Source organism: Narcine bancroftii, chromosome 9 (genome assembly GCF_036971445.1).
Source record: "Narcine bancroftii isolate sNarBan1 chromosome 9, sNarBan1.hap1, whole genome shotgun sequence".
In the NCBI taxonomy this organism is placed as follows: Eukaryota; Metazoa; Chordata; class Chondrichthyes; order Torpediniformes; family Narcinidae; genus Narcine; species Narcine bancroftii.
This window is the reverse complement of record NC_091477.1, coordinates 28184735-28201562: the sequence shown is the minus strand read 5'-3', so window position 1 is coordinate 28201562 and position 16828 is coordinate 28184735. Positions and strand designations below refer to the sequence as shown.

At 38.3% G+C, this 16828-nt stretch overlaps 1 long non-coding RNA gene and 1 pseudogene across 1 annotated transcript in view; both read right to left on the bottom strand.

Moving 5' to 3' along the window:
* Positions 1 to 16828, bottom strand: part of LOC138742863 (uncharacterized) — a 99787-nt gene that overhangs the window by 4367 nt on the left and 78592 nt on the right. Inside the window, exon 3 of the long non-coding RNA XR_011344459.1 lies at positions 1175 to 1243. This is a non-coding gene — a long non-coding RNA (uncharacterized lncRNA). The remainder of the gene's footprint in view (positions 1 to 1174; positions 1244 to 16828) is intronic.
* On the bottom strand, positions 5496 to 6897 carry LOC138742922 (transmembrane protein 201-like; annotated as a pseudogene).

Below are 16828 nucleotides of genomic sequence, written 5' to 3'. Positions count from 1 at the left end.
ACAAATGTACAGAAATTCATGGAGCAATCATGGGGTTGCAATTATTTCTTCAGATTAAAGATTATTTAAAGTTTAAGGGATCTTTCTGGGAACAGGGAACATGAGGAAAATTTTTTTTAATGTTTTCAGTAAACTTCATACTTGGAATTAAAATTCTACTGTTTAAGTTCATTCCATAATAAAACCTAGGAACAGAAATTGGTTATTCAGTCTATCAAGTCTGCCCCATCATTTAATCATGAGCTAATCCATTTTCCCATTCGGCCCCACTGCCAAGCCTTCTCCCCATAACCTATGATGCCCTGACTAATCAAAAAAATAATCAATCTCTGTCTTAAATACACCCACTGACTTGACCTCCACAACTGCCAGTGGCAACAAATTCCACAGATTTATCACTCGCTCGCTAAAGAAATTCCTTCCCATCTCAACCCTAACCCCACCTTGTCACCTCCAGACTACAATCAGTGAGGATTGGTAAGAGCATCTCCTCCACAATTTCCATCAGTACCAAATCACCACAGGGCTCCGTTCTTAGCCCCGTGCTCTACTCACTTTACATCTATGACAATGTGGCTTGGTACAACAATAACAACATCTACAAATTTGCCGACAATACCACGGTAGTGAGCTGTATAAAATGGAACGATGAGTCAGCATACAGGAGAGAGATTGAGAACGTGGCTGAATGGTGCACCAACACCAACCTTGCACTCAGTGTCACCAAAACTAAGGAGCTGATTGTTGACTTCAGGAAGGGATAACCAGAGGGGGGGTCAGAGGTAGAGAGTGTGAGCAAATTTAAGTTCACTTCCTCAGAGGATCTTTTCTGGAGCCAACACACTAATGGCATCGTGAAGAAAGCATGTCAGCACCTCTACTTCCTCAGGAGTTTGCGGAGGTTTGGTATGACAACAGAAACCCTGGCAAATTTCTACAGATGTATGACAACAACACCATCTACAACTATTAAGAAAGTATGTCAATGCCTCCACTTGTTCAGGGGTCAGCTACTGCATCAGGTGCTCCCGTTGTGGTCTCCTCTACATTGGAGAGACAGGGTGCAGATTGGGATGTGGCACCTCAGCTCTGTCCACCATGATAACATGGATCTCCCAGTGGCCACCATTTCAATTCCCCATCCAAATCACTTGCTGACGTGTATGTCTTTTACCTCATGCACTGCCAAACTGACACCACCCGCAAATTGGAGGAACAGCACCTCATCTTCCATCTGGGCGCCCTGCAACAAGATGGCATTAACATTAAACACTTCCTCTTCCTCCTTCTCCTGTCACCTCTCCCCCCAGCTCTGTTTTGTTGTTCTCTCTCACTCTCTCCCTCCCCCATTTTCCCTGATTCCTTTCTCACCTTATTATATCCAATTAACACCTTCTGTTGGTCTGGACTCCACCCCATGCCAGTCTTCAGTCTTTATTCTGACACCTTCCTGTTTGCTTATTACTTTTTTTTACATTTTTTATTTTTCACACCATAAACCACATTGACCATGATACATACTTTTTCCTTTTCAAATATATACAGTGAAGGGCTCAGGTGCAAAATGTCGGTAATATCTTTATCTCCTCTGTCACTGCAAGAGCAGCTGATTTCCTCTAGCATTGCTGTGTGTTTTTACTCTTGAAATGAATGCCAATATTGCATTTGCCTTCTTCACCACTGATTCAATATGCAAATATATCTTCAGGCCATCCTACATGAGGATTCCCAGGACCCTCTGCATCTGGATATTTTCAATTTTCTCCCCATTTAAAAAAGTCGGCCCATTTATTTTTTTTACCAAAATGCTTGACCGTCCACTTTCCAACATTACATTTGAGTTGCCACTTCTCTTCCCATTCTCCTAATTTGTTTAAGCCCTTCAGTAGCCTCCCTGTGTTGTCAACACTACCTGCTCCTCCACCTACCATCATATAATCTGCAAACTTGGCCACAAAGCCATTCATTCCATAATCTAAATCATTAATATAGAACATAAAAAGATGCAGCCCCAAGACCAATCCATAATCTAAATTATTAATGTACAACATTGATTCCTGAAAGATCATTACCAATGTCTCCACAATCTCTACCATGATTTCATTTAGGACACTAAGTTGCAATCCATCGGGTCTGGGAGACCTATCGACCCTTTGGCTCCCACATCTGACCCTTGTGTAACACCACTAGCAATTAGCAGCCAACCAGAATATGATCCTTATATTCCAACTCTGCTTCTTGCCAATCAGCCAATTCTCTACATATGCCAATATATCTCCAGTTATACAATGTGCTCTTATCTTGTTAAATAACCTCATGTGCGGCACCTTGTCAAAGGTCTTCTGAAAATCCAAATACACAACATCCACTACCTCTCCTTTATCTAGCCTGCTTGTCACTTATTCAGAGAATTCCAATAGGTCTGTTAAGTAGAATTTTCCCTTAAGGAAACCCTGCTGGCTTTGTCCTATCTTGTCATGTGCCTCCAAATACTCTGTAACCTCATCCTTGATAATCGACTCCGACATCTTCTCAACTACTGACATCAGGCTAGCTAGTCTATAGATTCCTTTCTGCTGCTTCCCTCCCTTCTTGAATAGTGGGGTGATATTTGCACTTTTCCAGTCCTCCAGGGCCATACCAGGATCTATTGATTCCTGAAAGATCATTACCAATGTCTCCACAATCTCTACCATGATTTCATTTAGGACACTAAGTTGCAATCCATCGGGTCTGGGAGACCTATCGACCCTTTGACCATTCAGTGTTCTTAGCACCTTCTCCCTTGAAATAGTAACTTCTCTCACTTCCCTTCCCTGATACCATTCAACATCCGGCACACTTCTTGTGTCTTCCACAGTGAAGACAGATGCAAATTATTCATTTAGTTCCTCTGCCATCTCCTTGCCTCCCCTCATTATTTCTCCAGAATCATTTTTTTCGTGGTCCTATATCTACTCTCAACTCATTTTTATTCTTTATATGCTTGAAGAAGCTTTTGTATCCTCTTTGATATTATTTGCTTGTCTACTTTCATACATCATCTTTTCCTTCCATTTGAGTTTTTTGGATACCTTCTGCAAGTTTTAAAAACTTCCCATTCCTCTATCTTCCCACCAATTTTTGTTTCCTTGTATGCCCTCTCTTTTGCTTGTACATTGGCTTTGTCTCGTCTTGTCAGCCATAGTTGTGACATTTTTCCATTTGAATATTTCCTGTTTTTTGGTATGTATTTATCCTGCACCTTCCTCATTTCCTTGCAGAAACTCCATCCATTTCTACTCTGTCCTCTTCCCTGCCAGTGCTCATTTCCAATCTATTTTAACCAGTTCCTTTCTCATGTCACTGTAATTCCCTTTACTCTATTGAAATACCGATACAACTGACTTTATTTTTCTCCTTGCTAAACCTCAAATAGAACTTAATCATATTGTGATCACTGCTGCTTAATGGTTCCTTTACTGTAAGATCTCTAATCATCTTGGATGCATTACCCAACACCCAATCCAGTACAGCCACTTGCCTCGTGGGCTCATCAACAAGCTGCTCTAAAAAGCCATCTTGTTTGGCCTTCTACAAATTCTCTCTCTTGAAATCCAGTCCTAATCTGCTTTTCCAAATCTACTTGCATGTTAAAATCCCTCATGACTATTATAACATTGTCCTTTTCTATTTGCTATTGCAATTTGTTGTCCACATTCCAGCTAGTAATTTATTTCTGTTTCTGTGAAATAAATTTACTTGACTGAATATTTGATTTCTTTCATCATAAGAACTTATTTCTGTTTACCTTTCTTCATTCTGAACAAAAGTAATATTTTGTTTAACCTGCAGTCCGGCTCAACAAAATTCATAACTATACTTCATTTATGGGAGCTGTATTAGAATTTTAAATATTTACATATTACAACTTGCTTTACTGTTTAGTAAGTGAAAATTAAGTACACTGTCGCCCTTGTTTTATCCCCTTTGTGACTTTGGTTAAGAAGGATGCACAGATGATGTGAAAACAAAATTTTAGTTGGATGAACTTGAGATTAATCCATCTAGTGATAACTTGGAACCCTACCGCTGCAGTTGTACATCATGCTGTCTCTCTATAATTTATGTCCCCCAACATGGATCGGCATTTTAGCTATTTTAGCTTTTAGGATAGCAATTATAGAAATAGAAAACTCACAAATAATACATGCACACTTAAAATAACAGAGCTATTTTAAAATTCAGATTTCACATCAACTCAGTGGATCTGGAATTTTATTTATAGGCTTATTTCATTCAGGCCACTTTTATTATATGAGCTTCAGTGAGCATTGCCTTGACAATTTTCATCAAATGCAGCTAATTTTTTCTTGTGAATGGTTTAAAAATAGCAATGTATTGTCTTGATCTTTGTGTAAAATTACTATGACACAGCATAGTGGAAGGGCCTTCCAGCCCAATTACACTCTGCTACCCCTATACATTTTGGAGGGTGGGAGGAAACCAGAGTACCCAGAGGAAACCCACAGGAGAATGAAACTCCTTAAAAACACCTCTGGGTCGCTGGTGCAGTAATAGTGTTGGGCTAGCCGCTACGCTATTTCACTCACTTAATTTCTGCCCATTATTAAACAAAATTCTGCTGACTGTCTATTTAAAATACTACATATTAGAGAGTTTACATAAATCATGGATAGCATTGCATGAAAATTACATTAATTTCTATAGTTTAAAATAGATATAAAAACTCCAATTAAAACAGGGAGCTGATATTATTTACTGTGATTTTGCTCAGTTTGAGAAAGCATTATGTAAGTTAGAAATGAGTTAATTACACTCTCAAGCCTCCATTAATTCTTAAAGGATCATTTGCTGGGCATGTTACATTGGTACACAGTGTTAGAATTTCAGGCTGTCTACAAGGTACACAATAGGATTTGCTTTGGTGAAGCAGCTTGGTCGTGAATTTGGTGATAGAGTGATAGTGATCCTCCTGACTACTCAAAGGAGTCAGAGATTAGTCTGTTGCATGCTTCAGTTGGATTCAAGATGGATCCCTCCATGTGGTCCAGAGTGAGTTCTTTAACTAATAAAGTATAGTTGTTTTAAAAGAACCCAAGTTACTTTATTACAATAAAAGAAACATCACATGATATCAGGAGTAAAAATCAAACAATATAGCAGCAGAGAAATGGTAAGTGTGAAGGCTCTTGATGCTCTCAATTGGACTGGAAATGTCAACCACGAGTGGAGACAGTTCGAACAAAGATTCATGCTGTACCTGGAAGCCATTGGAGTCGAAAGCAAACCTGAAGCATAGAAGATTACACTGATACTTACCGTGTGGGACCTCAAGGACTATAAATTTTCAATATATTTGATTTTGCCAAGGCAGAACACCAGAGCAAGTTGCACAAGGTTATGGAGATGTTTGATGAACACTTCACCAAAGAAAAATAAAATGTACGAGAGGTACGTATTTTGTTTACATGTGCAGCTGCAGGGAGAGGGCTTTAATACTTTCTTAATGGACTTAAAATTAAAAGCAAGAGACACTGCAGGAATATCAGTGTGTAGGTATCTCTCCATCGAGTAGGGAAAGCCACTGCATCCATTCTCTGCAACTTTATTCATCCAGCCAGAAATACAGCCAATAAGCAAGTGAAGAATCCAAAGGTAGCAACAGCTATTTGGTGGTTCTTCACATTGTCCCACACATCTTGCAGGTTGATCATCAACATTTACTCTGGCACCAGCTACAGCAGATCTTGCCATACCGTGGCATTCAAGACAGCACTGTGGTCAGATGGAGAAATGGTTTCATTGCTGTTGTTGGATGGAAATGGGAGCAGATCAGATGCCGGCATTTCAGTCATGGTCTTTTGGAATTCATGTAAACCATTCAATCCATAAATTGCCATGGCAACTAAATAGCAGAACAGGCAAAGGCTGCAAATCAAATCTACCCTGAATGGAGTAGAAAGGCAGGAAATAATGGGAACTCTGCACAAAGGTTTTGCGGCCTCTTGATGACGATGCTAAGAGAATTGCTCGAATTTGCTGGTCTTGGTATTTAATGTAATATTACACTGCTGCCTGACAGGGATGGCACAGCTTGTAAGTCTGCTTAAGATGATGCTTGTACACCTATATTTCCTCTTCATACTTAACCTCATCTCTGGGAACAAAGGAAGCCAATTGCTTAATCTTCAACGGCTGGTTGCTGTTGCATTTCTTACAGAAGAACACTGCTGAATTTTGGAGGCTAATGAAGGAATTGCCCAGCTCGTTACCATCTAATTCAAATGCTCCATATACTGAGCAGGGATTGGCTGTTGTAAATCACCATTCTCTTGAAAGCCATTAGACTGCTCACAGTTTGGATAATCCCAGAAATTTCTGTTCCCATATGGAACTGTTGTATCCTGGCTGTAGAAGCAGCAATTCACCTTTTACATGGGTCGGCTTCTTCCTGGTGACAACTGCAGTGGACCAGCAGAGCTAACACAAGCACCTGTCTTAAGAAAATCAGCAGGCGTTATACAGCACCTGACAGACAATCTCTAAAAGTAAAATAACTGCACCCTTTAAAAGTTTGTGCTGCTGATATTGTTGCTTAAGTTGGTGTTGAACTTTACATTGAAATAAATACTGTATTAGTGGGTCACGTTGTTAGATTAAACATCTCAAGGAAAGGGGATGTCATGATAGAGTGCTGGTGATCCTCCTGACCACTAGAGGGAGACAGACTAGTTTGTGGCATGCTTCCATTGAATTCAAGATGGATGTCTCCACATGGTCCTGAGTGAGCTCCTTAGCTAATATAGTTGTTTTAAAAGAACCCAAGTTTCCTTATTTCAATAAAAGAAACATCACCGAAACACATGTCAGGATTAGGAACCTACAATCCGACATGATCCAATAGGAAATCAAAATTTGAGTTAACTCCTGGTATTTCTGTCATTTGTGATGAGAAAGAGCAGAAACAATAGTGTCCCAGAGTGCAACAAAACAATGAAGACAATTTCTTTTTGGAGAGCCACCTCACCTTGGTACACAGCAGTGGTGTCTGGAAATGTTTGTCATTTTCTTCACAAAGATGCTGGAATAGACTGTCTTGAAAGGGAGGTGATCTTATAAAGTTTACAATCTTTATGGCAATTGAAAGCAAAGCATTTAAATGTCCTCCTAAGTTTTTAGCCATTATGCTCCCCTTATGAATAATGCAATAAAAAGTAAAGACTGAATGTATAACATTTTTCAGGCATATGATGAACCCTCTGTATCATCCAACCAATGTACCATAACCATCAGTTGCACAGGGAAGTGCTGTATATTCTCCAGTGGAATGCTATTTTCATTTCTATAATTCGTAACTTTGAAAATAGTCAGTCCCTTAGCACCTGTTTTAATCCTTCTGGCAAACAACATCTGTTCTATCAGCATGTTTCCATTCCAGAATCTGGCATAAGCCATGAGAAGAGTGTTGTTCTCTTGCAGAGTAGATTCATCTAATCGTAATGAGAATTATTTGGATTGTAATGAAATGGCTAATTGTTTTTCAATGTCCCTTGCCATCTCATCAGTTCTTCTAGAAACAGTGGAATTAATCAAAAAACGAATTGCCTGAATAGTTTCTTCAGCATTTAAGTTCGTGAAGTTATGAGCATTTCCACTTTTAGCAATCAATTAATTTTAAATTTAAGTTTTGAATTTAAATTTTTTTTTAAATTGAGAAATGCATACATACAGCATGATAACAGGCCATTTTGACCCACAAGCCAATGCTACCCAATTTACCCCTAATTCACTTACATCCCGGTTTGTTTTTTTTTGAACAGTGGGAGGAAACCAGAGCCCCCAGGGGAAAACCCACGCAGACATGGGAAGAACATACAAACTCCTTTCAGACTGTATGGGATTTGAACCTCAGTCTCGATCACTGGAGCTGTAGAGGCATTGCGCTAACTACCACGCCAACTGTGCCACCCTTGTATGATGTTACAGGACCCTATTCTGATTTCTGTGATGTTTCAATAATTATCTGTTTGAGTGTTGGCCTTGTCTCAAAACTATCTCAAAGGGTTTTAAACCAATCCAAAGGTTTATCATTTTTCTCTTTAGGTATGGTCTCTAAATGTTGTTTCATGATTTTGTTGAAAATGTATTCAAAGAAATCAAACATGGGCAGAGAAGGATTTTGTGGAGGTGTAATGAAAGCATACTGTAAGTATTCCATTGAGTACTGCCGATCCTTTTTTTGCTGGGGAACCATGGGTAAAATTATTTCTGAAAGTAACAAAAATTAACTATTATAGAATGAAAGCACTTCTTACAAACGTTAGTTCAAAAGTCAGCTTAAATTTTATGGAAAATAATGAACAATTCTTCAAAAAAAAGCTACGAAAGGAGACATACATTCACTACCTGTCACGAAAACTCAACAGTAAAATGAGTGCACTTGAGGATGTGAGAAATATAGAAAAAAACTTTTCAGCCTGCATGCTTATTTCCTGGAAATGAAGGCAAAAGAACAAAAGAACTATGTGGAACAAAAGAACTATGTGGAAGATCATTCATAGCCGAAAATGGTTCCATGTCAGTCAAACCCAATCCTGTCGAAGCAAAGAACTCTGAAAACATTGTTAATTTTCCACATTTATCTCGTACATTCTAGGCTGCCTCTAAATGCCTCAAACCCTGAAAATATCTTGTGTTGTTTGGAAACTATACAGCAAAGCCAAGCAGTCAAGTCCTTTCCTTCCCCTAAAAATGTTTAATCTGTTTAGTTTCCATGCTCCCCTATATGCCTTGCACACCCCTCCCCCCTCCCAACCGCTTATTAAGGATTTCATAAAAGTGCCACAATAAAACTAAAGTCAGTAGCTACTGGGGAAAATGCCTTCTCTCTTTCCCAACCAAACCTTAAGATCCTGATTCTCCTCCTGACTGACGCCTCAACACACTCACGATCAAATGTTCAATCCCAGTACAAATCTCCACTCTACCAATGGTGCAACCTATGGCCCAAAGCCTAGACTCCATGCCTGTGTTTTATTAGTTGGAGAATAAGCAGTGAGAAGTTCTTTGAGCAAGTTAATGGCCAAATCTTGGGCATCACAAACAATAGGATTTTGCAGTTATGGTTGTTCTAGCAATGTACTTATTCAGGCATTTAGACAATTTCTTGCCCTCTGTCCTTTATAATAATGTATCTTTTCATTATCTTTTACAGCTTCATGTATAAAATACCAAGAATCTATAACATTATAAATATCTTATTATTTTAATTAAAGTACACATCTATTGATTTAGCTCACACGCAACAGTATCTTCTAACCAGGCACATCCATTTACAATTAGGACCAGCCCTCCACAGTGAATAATGAAACAAAAACAAAATATCCAATTGTTGTTATAAATTCTTTAATGTGACTGGTATGTTTGCAAAGCTTATTCATAAATCTACAAACTTCAGCAAAATACTGATTATTATATATAATAACCTGCCCATTAGAATTCAGAAAATAGATCCCATTATTTAATTGCTTTTAGTGGCTTTCCTGCTCCAAACAACCTGAGATGTAATTTCACTGATTGGCTTCTCAGGAAGCTATTTTCTCTACAGAGCATTTCACTTGTAACCAAGTAAATAAACATTAATATATAATTAATAAGCTTTGACATTCAGATTTCTTTAATTTTTTTCTCCAAGTTACTTAAACAATTGAAGTTACAAAAAGTCAATCTTGGCTCAGCATTGCCTTGGAATAAGAGAAAAAGAATGTTCTGTTTGCTTGAAATGAGTGCAAAAGCTAAGCAATTGGGTTGCTTGCCTAATGATGTTTATGGCAGACACTAACCATTTTCATATACCTGCTTCATTTCAAAATGATGGACAAATTGGACTTTTTGAAAGAGCTATATAATGGTTTATGTGTCCATTTAGAATTGAAACAAATTTGGTGGGACCAAAGAAACCTAATGTTGGCTTGCAACAATGTACAGAGTGCCTTCTGATGATGGGGCAGCAACTTTGGAGGTAGCACTTTGAGAAAGGTATAAATCTGGGCTGCCAGCACCAATGGACTGAGGTGGTTGAGTTTTGTATGATTACAGGTCATTGCTCTTGAACTGGATTTCAAAGGAAAATTGTTTAATAACTGACTGTGGGAGACTTAAGTTTTTTTTCTTATGAATCTGTGGAATTTGTTGCCATAAGCATTTGTGGCAGCCAAGTCATTGGCTGTATTTACGAGAGAGATTGGTAAGTTCTTGATTAGCCAGGGCATCAAAGATTATGGGGAGAGAGCCAAGCAGTGGAGCAGAGTAGTTATGGCAGGGGAGACTCAATGGACTGAATAGCCTATTTCTGCTCCTATGTCTTGTGGTCTTATGAGGTCAAGGTCATATTGTATTCCTGATCCATTTGACACATATGAGGACTTTCAGAATACAAGGAGCAAAGAGAGAATTGTAACTGTGAAGTGAAGTGAAATGTGTGACAGGTAAGTGAGGTTCAGCTTTGATAAGGAATATTGCTTAGTCCCCTTCTGAATGGCTCACTTGCTAAATACAAAATCAAACAATGTGATTGCTCTCTTATTAGAAGTTTGAAGATTCAAGTTCCACTGAAAAGACAAATATATATTTCAGGGTATCATCTCAATTCAGTTCAGAAACAAGAGTCAGTCTTATTGATGCTATTTTTTTGGATAAGACCAAATATTTAGCTATTCTCTTAAATAGTTGAAAAAGATCCAACAGAACCTCTCAAAAAACATTTCCTGGAATTCTGGTTTGTCCAAGACTGCTTAATAATATTTTCTGAACATTATCAGTACTTATATGGTGTTTGTAGGAAATGTGTTTTAACCATATAACCATATAACCATTTACGGTGCGGAAACAGGCCACGTCGGCCTTTCAAGTCCGCACCGGTTCACTAGAACCTGGGGGCTTCTTGAATCTGTGTATCTCATTGAGTTCTGGATTTGAGACAACATTGTTGAAAAAATTATGTTATAATCTTTTTCCATTAATTTTCCTTATTGAGTCAGTATATGCCATGTTAAGGTTCAGTAACTTCATGATGTGCTCATCTGTTTCCAACTTCAGGATGCGGGGTTGATAATGAGAGGTCGCGACATGGAGTATGTTTCAAAGCTGAGAATGTGCCCACAACCAAAAACAAATCCAATAGCACTATTTTAGATTGGAACACGAAGTATAGTTATCCTTGTTACATTACAGTGGATGAAGCAACCTCCTGCAATCAGTGGAAAAAAACTCTGCTCGGTCATTGTCCAAGAATAGATTCAGCAAAAAACTCTCAGCAGATAAGGCAGCATTTGTGGATCCCACAGACCTGTTGAATGTTTCCTGCATTTTCTGTATATATTCCAGTTTCAGCACCTGTAATTTCTTTGATATTCAACGAGTTCTGTAAATCGTGGCGATTTATTTGGAGCTGAGGACAGTCATGACTTTTGTGTGCTTCTTCTTCACCAAGTTATAGAATTGGAGGGATAAGACCATATGGAGGAGGATGGTGTTCTGGCTACAACATGTCTTGCATCCTTTTGCTGTGGAAGAAAAATTTTGTGCTTTAACTAAAACATGGTTGCAGGGGGCTAGAGTCTTGTATTGGTCATGCCGTTTTGCTCTGAATGATAAAGTTTAAGTACTTTCATGCTGTTTATCATGTATCTTTGAGTTGATAATTATGACAATTATTAATATTGATCTCTCCATAAAGAAAGCTTAGTATTTGTTTAATATTCCACTGTCAATATAGCTGAAGCTGGATCTGAAAAAATGAAGAGATATTGCCAACGATGTGCATTTAATCATTTTATGTGAAACAATGGTTGGTACACAACTACATTTGATTCTGGATTGCAAAACATAATGGTTAGCACATTTTGTACATTACAGCAGAAAGGGCAATGGAAAGAAAGGCTTTTACCACTGTATTTACAGGATGATATGCTGAAATGCCCAATTCCCATAACCCAATCAACTTGATATCTGTCCCAGTGCCTTAAAATAATAATGGTGTTAACACCTTGACTCAGTCATTTGATAAATCATTCACAGCTTGCAGTGAGCTATTTCTGAAATGATTTCATTTCTTGCAAACATAGTCTATGTTATAAGCTGGATAAGAGTTGACATGATATTCACACGATGAAATGAATATTTATGATCTTTCCTTCCAGCCTTTACATCTGCGGTCATATGAACAGCTTGGTTTTAGTTGTTACATTGACCTCTGAATGTTGAAATAATCAAAATCTATTATAAGTATTGTGCTGTGCTTTTGGAAAATTGTTGAAAATTAATGTGTGACTGTAATAATCTGGTTTTTTTTAAATCTCCTGGTTCTCTTTTGTGTTTAAATCTAGCACCATCTAGCTGAAGAACAATGAGAATCAAACTGCAGTATTAACAGAAATAATTTGCTAATCCCAAATTGCATTAAAATAAGCCAATATATTTAATATGTGAGCAAATACAATTTTTTTGGATGAATTACTAAGCAACACATTATAATAGGAACTATACTAATAAGGCACATATCTAAAAGATTAATTACATGAAATATTTTTGATATTGATCTCCACATTGATTCAAGCCCGATGCAGCAGAATTTTGATGGTTTCATAATAGAGAATATAACCATCTTCAAGATTAAAACAATAAAATAAACTTCTTGCTGATATTGAACAATTTTATTTGAAATTTAAAATCTTACATGTCTGGGGATTAGGCACCAATTTAATGGCTAAACATCGTAGCATGCACCTTTTGATTTCTGCAGCAATCCAACGATAAGAAGCCGGAAAAGCTCACAAGCATTAAATCTGATAAATAAAGAGCCTTTTCATGATTGGCTGTGCCACACTAACTGTTTAATTCAGAAAGTAAATCCTCAGTTATATTCTCAAGGTGGTTTCAATAAATTTGCTGCCTCTCTAGACAGTTGATTTTTGTTGTTTTCGTTGTTGTACCCAAGTGTAACAATCTTTCAGTACTAAAATGTTGGAATGTGACCAACCCATAGTAATGGCTTTCACTGCAGATTTCCTTGTCTGGTACATGTTTATTTTTTTTACACAGTAATTCCACAATATCTCCTTAATTGCTTTATTTGGTTTTTCTCAAGAAGAGGAAATACTATTGACTCCACCTCAGAAGTGAATTTTAGCATTTACCTCATTGATAACTAGACGGGCAATCTTGATGAAATGGAAAGTTCTTCCTAAGTTTAGAAAAAATCAGGTACAATGTTAAAGATGTAAAGATAAATTTTTACAAGACATGGGGCCCATATGATTTAAAGAGTTAGGGTGCTTGGATGCCTCCTGAGAAGCATCTGGTTTCCGAATGTCATCTTTCGTTTCCCATGTATATGTATATTGTTTAAAGGGATGGGTTTGATTAATGGGGAGGGGGGTTTTCCTTTTTTGTTTTCTTTTTCTTTTTAGATATTTTAATAAAATGGGTTTGATTAAGAAGGGTACACACAATGTATACTATGTATGTTTACGGTATTATTTGAGAAGTTAAAATTATCTATCTTTTCTTATATTTCAGCCCATGTATTGGATTGTTATGTGTGTATCTTTTATATTAAACTCGATAAAGATATTTTAAAAAGAAATACTGTGAGATTTCTGTAAGGAAGACCCGCCAATAAGCCGGCTTTGTTTGTTTACACTGAAACGAGCAAAGCCTGCGTTTTTCAGGGTCAGTGTGACTTTTTACACAGAAAGCCAACACTGCGGGAGCAAAAGAGGCGGGACATGTAACTCTACTGCATTCGTGCCTAATGTCTGCATCGGACATATCCTTCCAAAAAAAAACGGCTGTAGATCTTGATGTGCTTATGGTATTAGTCATGAACATGTATGCCACTCTTCAAGTCCAGACTAATTTCCTGCGCATCATATACTACTTCATGATGCACAGATGGATACAGAATTCATGTGCAATGTATTCATGCAATCAGAAATGCACTGAAGAGAAATTGAAGAGAAGCAGAGAGATCTTTGATGCAGAAAGGTGCTGTAGGCGGAGACATTTCGTTCTTGTGAGTCACTTTGCGCTGGACTCAGGTAGAATAATATGGAGGAGAGAGAGAGATCACATGGGCCCGTATTCTGATCTAATGTCCTCAACATTAGTGGAAGTGTCATTTTTTGTATGTCTCAGAACACTTTTGACTCAAGAGAACACAGAAATTAGATATTGACATCATTTTAACTCCAAACCATAAACAATCTCCAATCCATAACTTCTCCCAGCTACTGAAGGAATGCTGACAGAAGCCCAACCTGAAACCAAATGAATCATAGGTTTGAGATTGCTTCCTCCTTATTTCTTTATTTCATTTATTGCATCCTGAAGCTTTTTATGCTTCTGATGAACTTTACTATTGCAAGCTTCATTTGGAGGAAGAGGGGGAACAGCAGCATATGCAGCTTCAGTGACTACCACCTAGTGTACCAATTCAGATATGAAGGATTACTGGTGTGAAGCCATACCCAACACAAAGGTTATCCAAACAATGAATCAGTAACTTTGTGTCTATGCAAAGAGCAGAACATTTCACAAAGCAGTTTGTGACTTCTTATATTAGGAAATTCTGCCTGCTGAATCCATCCTTTGCCAGTGCTTGTCATAATCAACATCCATGTTAAGTTACTTGCCACTGAGTATGTCCATCTTTCACACAAGACATTTCCTACATGCCCCAATTAACCTTTGGGTGCATGTTAACTCCTGTAGGTGGGCAAGTTTGGAAGCACACAAGATGGATAAATCTGCTAAAAGTGAAAATGTTATGAAAATGAAACACCTGTGTGAGTTGGCAATTTCAATAAGATAATTGCTCATTAAGAATTATATCAAAAGAAGTTGAGTGGCATGGATGGTGCATGATTTAGCCCATGATTTAGCGCAACAATCTTTACAGCATCAATGATCAGGACCGGGGTTCGAATCCTGCAACGTCTGTAAAGAGTTTGTATGTTCTCCCTTTGTCTGCATGGGTTTTCCTCAGGGGCTCTGGTTTCCGCCTAACATTCGAAATGTACCAGGGTGTAGATTTGGCGGCATCGACTTCATGTGCCGAATGGCCGGTTACCGTACTATATGTCTAAATTTATAAAATTTAAGATTTAAATTTAGAAGTTTAGGAACTAGTCGCGAGCACAAAGGATCCAAATATTCTGAAATTTGCAACAACATTCACAAGGTTAAGAGGTATATAAGTTCGTGACTGCTTTCATAAGTGATATAGAAGGTTTCTTTCATGGGACAGAAACAGAAAAACAAAACAAAAAAGAGAAAATCCTGCCAACTCTCAACAGTCAGGTAATATCTATGGAAAGGGAAACAAAGACCAGATCAATACCTTTCATGAAAACCCATGATTCTCTTCCATAGTTACTGACTGATCTGCAGATTTCCAACATCACCAAAGTTGTCTTCAACTAACCAAGAGGATCTTGTTATTCACATTCCAAACTTTAGTGTTCTCCACTTGTTCCATTCATTTTGCAGGTACCCACAGTCACAGGCACGAAGAGGGACATCTTATGTGGCAATTTTACAAACACGACAGGTACTGCAGCAGACTGTCCTTCACAGAAAATCTTATGAGTGGTGCCAATGCAGTGTACATAGAACTGAAAGAAGAAGGATTACTTTTCAAGGTATGTTCATAAGACCAGTTGCAGAAGATGATCAGGGTACTAAAATTGCGAGTGGTAGGATATTTGCAGCACATTAGAACCTCGTATCTCCCGCACCTGTTGGATACACTCTATCAATGACTGCAAAAAGACCATCAACTCTCCGGGTGCCCTGCTGAACAGAAGTGCAGATCTTTGAAGGCAGCCACACAAAATGTTTTAGGCTGGTGATTCTTCAACTTCTGATCCTCTATCACCTTTTTCTCATGATTTAATATTATTCCTTACCAACAGAAACCACACCACCGCATCTGCTTGCCTGCCTATCCTTTCAATACACTGTGCATCCTTGGACATTCAGTTCCCAATGACAATGATCCTTCAGCCATGACTCCACAACATCATACCTGCCAATCTCTGGCTTTACTACAAGGTCGTCCACTTTATTTCTTATGCTGTGTGCATTGAAATCTAAAACCTTCGGTCATGTATTTGTCGCTTTTTTTGACTCTATCCCTTTTGCATTGCAACTCATCCCACTTGCTGCAAATTTGCCCAATCTGCTCCCTACCAGCTGTCTCCACTTGTGTGCCAACTGCCCTTTCCTCTGTCTCTTCAATTTGGTTCCCACCTCCCTGCGAATGTAGTTTATATCCACCCACCCCACTAACGGCATTAGCAAACTTCTCTGCCAGGATATTGGTTCCTCTCCAGTTCAGGTGCAACCCATCCTATCTGCTCAGGTCACCTTTCCCCAGAAAAGGTTCCAATGATCCAAGAAATTTAAGCCCTGCCCCCTGCACCATCTCCTCAGCTATTCATTTGTCTGCATTATTTTCCTATTCTGATCTTCCCAAGCTTATGGCACCAGGATTACCACCTGGATGTCCTGCTCTTCAGTCTCCCCTGCCAACTCCCTAAACTGACTTCAAAGGACACTCCCTAAACTTAGTTTGCACCCCTATGAATTAGGAGGAGATGACCATTCTGTTCCTTGAATTTGCTCTGTCATTTAAAAAGATCATAGTTGTTCTTTGTTTTCTTTCTACCTCAGCTCCACATTCCTATCCATTCCAGGTAACCTTTTATCCCCAACACAGAACAAAAATCAATCTCCATCTGCTTTAAAAATATTCAAAACTCTG